The following is a 6,000-nucleotide window of genomic DNA, read 5'->3' as shown; positions in this document are numbered from 1 at the left end:
CCGGATAAATGGGACAGAAGAAAAGCGGCCTTAGTGATAGAGTTAGGAAAAGCCTGGGGTCTACATAAAAAATGAAGTTTGCACTGGTTTATGAACGTGCAGTATTTCTGGGGATCGCCCTGATAACGTTCTGGAGCAGCAAGGGGGAATGAAGTTGGAAGTAACACTGGAGTAGGTGCTGTGGATGGAGTAGGAGCGGACTGGGCTTGGGGATCGGAGACTCCAAATTCGGCATCAGCGGGCAAAGGATGGCGTGAGCTTTGCAAAGCATCGAGACGATGGTGGATAGCGGTCGTGGCGGCGGCCATGTCGGTCCTAAGAGCCGCAACAGGCTGCATTAGAGCAGTCACAGAGTCCCCGGCGGAGGGATCCATAATCAGGACGACCAGGAAGGCTTCACAGTCTGTTCTGATCTTGATGGTTGTGCCGATTAAAAAATACCTCCGTCCCCAAGTACCACATAGACAGTAAAAAACCCATTGCCTGTGCAATCTTTCAGGCGACAGGTGTGTAGTGAGCCGTCAGATCCGGAACCAGGAACTGCCAGAAGGACCCCTTGAGCGCTGTAAGGCAATGAGTAATTATTCAAGAGATGCAATGTGGCAGATAGATACAGTAAGAAACAATTGGAGCACCGCTTACCTAAACGGAATGGAAGTACCGCCCAAATGTGATGACAGCAGGGGTCAGGGACAAGGACCGTGAGGCAGGTTCCAGTGAGTGTTATGCAATGAACACCTGAAGCAATATGAAGTGCAAACAAAAAACGTAGTTTGTGGCAGTCCAGAGTGCACAATCAGGTTAACGTCAGTAGAAGACCAAGAGCCGAGAGTTCCAAGCAAAGAATGGTCCATTAGACAGTCCGATATGCAGAAATCCGAGGTCGGGTACTAGAATAGTCAACAAACGATGTCCAAGGCAATGGAATGCAGGGCAAAGACAAAGCAAATCCGTGCAGCAGTCCGTGGTCGAGAATCAAGGCAAAGGCAAAACAATCCGTGTAGCAGTCCGTGGTCGTAGAATCAAGAATCCAAAAACGAAGCGCCAAACAGTTCTGAAATATCAGCTGTGAAGCACTGCTTCCGTGTCTTTCAAAGCATTTAAACAGTTAGATGTAATCACGTGATGTGAAAACACGGAGCGTGGGGAGCGTGAGGGGTTGTCACGTGATACCAGGTTGTTGTGCTGGTCCCATCACGTGACGCATGGATCTCCGTGAACGATGTCGACTGCTCCAAGCAAACGGGAGTCTCCGCTTCAGCTGCCAATGAAGGGAAGGTCGGAATACTCCCAGTTTGCCACACAGCACTCTAAAATGTCTGGTGAGAGGTCGTTGTTTCTGCCTGCGAGCCCGTGAGTATTGCATGCCCTGGTGGGTGGAGACTGAGACTTAAGGTGGGCTAATTCGTGCACCCGTGGAGTGTGTAGCAGGGTGTATGGTGGGAGACGTGACAACATGGCTTTTTGAACTCTGGACTTTGGATAACGGACTGCTTTAACTTTTCCCTCTGGCTTTGGTGATCTTGGAACCTTTGGACTCTGTTGAACCCCAGCAACATCCTGTACTCACGTCTTGCAAACTAAGTTAAGGAACCCACAGGTGGGCCCTGGTAGAATCATTCCACTTCTTCTACTCCCAGGGACGGACATCTAGGATCAAAGCTGACATCGGTCTTCCTACGGGTAGGTGTCCTTAGGCTTTCTAGTGCTAATACATTTGTACTGATTACATATTCTTGCCTAACCCTGTCCTTCTCTTGCAGCAGCCATCCGGGATCCGGTGTTCCTGTCCCCCCACCTGTGGTCCCAATAATTGGTCAGCGAGTTACTATTATCTCCCTGAGTGGTACTTGGGAACGGAGGTATTCTTAACTTCGTGGAGCTCAGATCTTGACAGTCCATCCTTTCATGTTGATCTCCCATCCTGTCTGTGTGAGCCAGCAGAATGTTTGCTGATGAATCTAGCTCCAGGTTTCTGGCTTGGGCAGTTGAGCCTGGGTGATGGGACCCAGTGGCCTCCTAGGTTAACAGCTTAATGTAACTTGCAAAAAAGTACTAAGTTCAAGAAGACTACAGAAGCTGCTTTCTAACATTGGCGACGAGGATGTGAGCAGGCGCAGGAGCAAGATTACGGTTGATGCATCAGATAGAGGTATTGGTGCAGTTTTGTCGCAGATGGAGGATGGGGGAGCAGAGATTATTATTGCACAAGCTTCTCGGGGTTTGAGGGGTGCTGAATCTCGCTATTCCGTGTTGGAAAAGGAAGCTCTACCGTGCTATTGGGCCATGGAAAAGTTTAGGAATTTCATTTGGGGGACCGATTTTGTTATTTGTACGGATCATAAGCCTCTGAAGGAAATATTGGAGAATAAAGGGTTGGACAAGGTATCAAGGAGGGTGGCCGGATAGATCACTCGTATGCAGTGCCATAGATTTGTTGTTGAAGTTATTCCTGGAAAGGGAAAATATTTTTGCTGTTTGTTTGTCGAGATTGAGAGGGAGGTGCGATGCTGAGTTGGAAAGTGAGAATATGGAAATGGCATTTGTTAACACAGAAGGTATTGTATCTAAGGAAGAGTGGTTGGAGGAAGTGAGTAAGGATACCTTGGTACGAGTTATATCGTATGTGGAGTCTGGAACGTGGCCAAGAAAGATGGATATTCAGCAGGAGGTGGTACCGTTTTGGGAGCTGAGGAATGAGTTAAGCGTGATGGGTGGAGTGGTATTCAGATGGGGGTGGGCTGTTGTTCCCAAAGGAATACGCAATGGGGTCATTGACTTAGCTCATGGAGGGCACATTGGGATTACAAAAACCAAGGGTGTTCTATGTAACGACTACTGGTGGCCTGGTTTTGACAAAGATTTAGAGAGGAGGTTATTGGATTGTCAATTGTGCATCAAAATTGGGAAGGGAGAGGAAGCGAGAAAACAGCCCCTAGTGGAAGTTGAAGTGCCAACGGGGGTCTGGAAAGATCTAGCCATATATATTTTGGGCCCAGTGGATTTGGGATATGGGAGAGGAAAATTAGTGGTTGTCATTGTTGATTTATTTTCCCGATGGTGTAAATTCAGCAATGTGAGGGAGATTTGGGGGGAAGCTTTGGGTAAGGAGATCCAGGAAGTTTTCGCTAGGGAAGGAGTTCCTGAAAACATGTTAACAGACAATGGACCTCAATTTACAGGTGGCTGTTTTGGCAGGTATTTAAAAAAGTGTGGGGTGAGGCATAACATGACGGCCCTGTATCACACCAAAACGAATGGCTGCGTCGAAAGAATTAATAGGTGTTTCACGGAGAGCATACAAATGGCTACAGAAACTGGCTGTGACCAGAAGGTTGAGATTTAGGACAGATTATATGCGCCATGCGGATGTCGCCGCATACGACCACAGGTATAAACCCATTTGAATTGACAAGGGGCCGAAAGCCCAACACCGTAGTTAGTCCACCATGGTTGGGCAGAAGGAGGGAGAGTGACTATGTGGTGGATGATGTGAGGAGAGCATTGAAGAAGAAAAAGGGGGAATGGGGAGCATGAGAGAATGTGAGGAGAGGTAAGAAAGAACTGATGGTTGAATGTGGCAACATGGTGAGAATCAAGAAAGGGGTGATAAGGAGGCAAGGGGAGTTGTTGTACTCTGTTCCCGTGAGGGTTGTGGCTGTTTTGCGTGGTGCGGTACGAGTGGTTGGTGATCAGTTGTGGAACAAGGATAGGGTAGCAGTTGTGTGGAGAGGTTGATGGATGTTGGATGTTTGACAAAATAGACGGAGGGAGATGTGTTATAGTTTTAGCTTGTTAGTTTAGCCTTGTTCATCTGTGTATTCCAGCTTTTGCTGGAATGTCATTATGCCATCAGGTAATATCACTGTTCTACATATGTGATGTTGCTTGTTTATTTTGTCACTGGGAATTCCATGTTGGCAGTTGATGGTCAGCAACATTGGTTGGTGCTGTGTCTGCATTACTGGGGGTATTTGAGTGTTACATTTATCTTAATAAATCCTATGAAGATACGACACGTGTCTGGGTGTCATTAGCGTAACAGGAGACCTACAGAAAATTGTGATATTTGAAAGGAGGAGGTCCGAGCCTGACAGAGGGAGACCTATAGTGAATGGTGATATGGTTGAAAGGAGGAGATCCAAGCCTGACAGAGGGAGACCTATAGTGAATGGTGATATGGTTGAAAGGAGGAGGTCCAAGCCCATTAGAGGGAGGCCTACATTAACTGGTGACATCTGAGAGAAGCGGAAGACTTGGGGAAGGGAATCCCTAAGTCATTTGTAATTGTGGCTAGATATTTCTTTTGAACTTATTGGACATAGACCTAACTTTGGGGAAGGGAACCCTGAACGGCTAAAGACTTATCAGCAAGAATTATTTTGTTTTGGCAACCTGTGAGAAACAAGAATAATTGTCTCACCCACTAGTCCCCAAGGATATGTCATCCAGGTGGCCAGGACACGCCCATCGCTTTTGGATGCAGTTCCTGGGGGTGGACCAGTGCAGGAAGATCACCTGGGTGAGTGGTCTTCGAGAGTGGGACACCGGATGATGAGACGCGGTGTCCCCTTCCCTGTAACACGTTTACCGCATCCTACCCGGTAGGATATTTAGGAACTCTACCCCAGCCCCAAAATCACTATCTAACTGACAGCCCGCTCTAAGGGAAAACAGACTAACACCCGAGCTGTGTATCTGACATGTCCCAATACTATGGTTAAGCGAGGTCAGGCAATTATCGACACTCACTCACACCTGACTTCCATTACACTTCCCCATACGGATAAAAGGCAGAGAGCACGAGAGCACACTCTGAGCGAGGCAAAACACTCGAAGAAACAGCAGTTTCGAGACAGCATCTGAGCAAGAATGGAAAGGCGGCATATCGAAGAGGATCGCAAGGAGGACAATTCCCTTGACCTGTTTGACAAGGAACCGTTACTTTCCCGAAACCTTGAGAGAAAGCGTAGTACCAGGAAACCAGGCTGAATAATCCTGCATTGTGTGTACCCGGGAGACCTACTGCGTCAATAATCAAGGCAGGGAGAATCACCAGCCACTGTGGTACCGTCCTCGGCTCCAAGAACAAAGCCGCTTCAGTGAAAGCAACACAGCCAGTAAGTTGGGGAGACCAATCAATAAAGAATGTAGCAGTTTCACCACTGCTAAAAAAAGTGGGCCTTGATCCCTCTGACGCAGCAAACCTAAGGCCAATCACCAACACCCTGTTCTTCCTTAAGTTAATAGACAAGATAGCAACTATCCAGCTGCAGGCCCACGTCCATACGGCTGGCATCTTACATGTTAAGCAGTCAGGGTTCAGAAGCCATCATGGCACAGAGAGTGCCCTTCTGGACCTGCAGACATATATGCTTTCTAGACTGGAAGATAGCAAGTCAGGGCTGCTGATGTTGTTGGATTTATCAGCAGCCTTTGACTTGCTAGACCACAAAATCTTGCTTGACAGAATGCAGACTGTTGGGGGCCTCTCCGATAATGACATAGCCTGGCTGAGAGCATTTCTGGAGGGTCGTCGGTCACATGTGCATTGGGGGACAGTTCCTCTGGGTCACAAATCATAACGTGTGGAGTGCCCCAGGGGGCATGTCTTTCCCCACTGTTATTTAACATCTACATTTTTTCTCTCTGTTACGAATTAGATCTTTTCCAGACCTTTTTTTGTAACTACGCCGATGACTTCCAGTTGGTCCTCAACATTACTGGCGATTATGACACGGATCAACTCACAGTAAATGCGGTTTATCAACTGATAAAACAGTGGATGTCCACTAACTGGCTGTGTCTGAATGCCACAAAGACGGAGCTCATGATCTTTGGCCCACGTCAGGCACAAATCAAGCTGGGCCAGGAGTAGACTGGTTTTAGGATAGATGGTACTTTCATTAACACCGTGCAGAAAGTAAAAACCTTGGGCACATTCATGGAAAGCAGTTTAGACTGTGAAGCACATGTTGCAGCCATTACCACCAGCACTAA

The sequence above is a fragment of the Ambystoma mexicanum genome, chromosome 8 (assembly GCF_040938575.1).
Source record: "Ambystoma mexicanum isolate Mex_15411 chromosome 8, UKY_AmexF1_1, whole genome shotgun sequence".
Classification (NCBI taxonomy): domain Eukaryota; kingdom Metazoa; phylum Chordata; class Amphibia; order Caudata; family Ambystomatidae; genus Ambystoma; species Ambystoma mexicanum.
The sequence above is the reverse complement of the archived record's forward strand: the minus strand, read 5'-3'. Positions refer to the sequence as shown.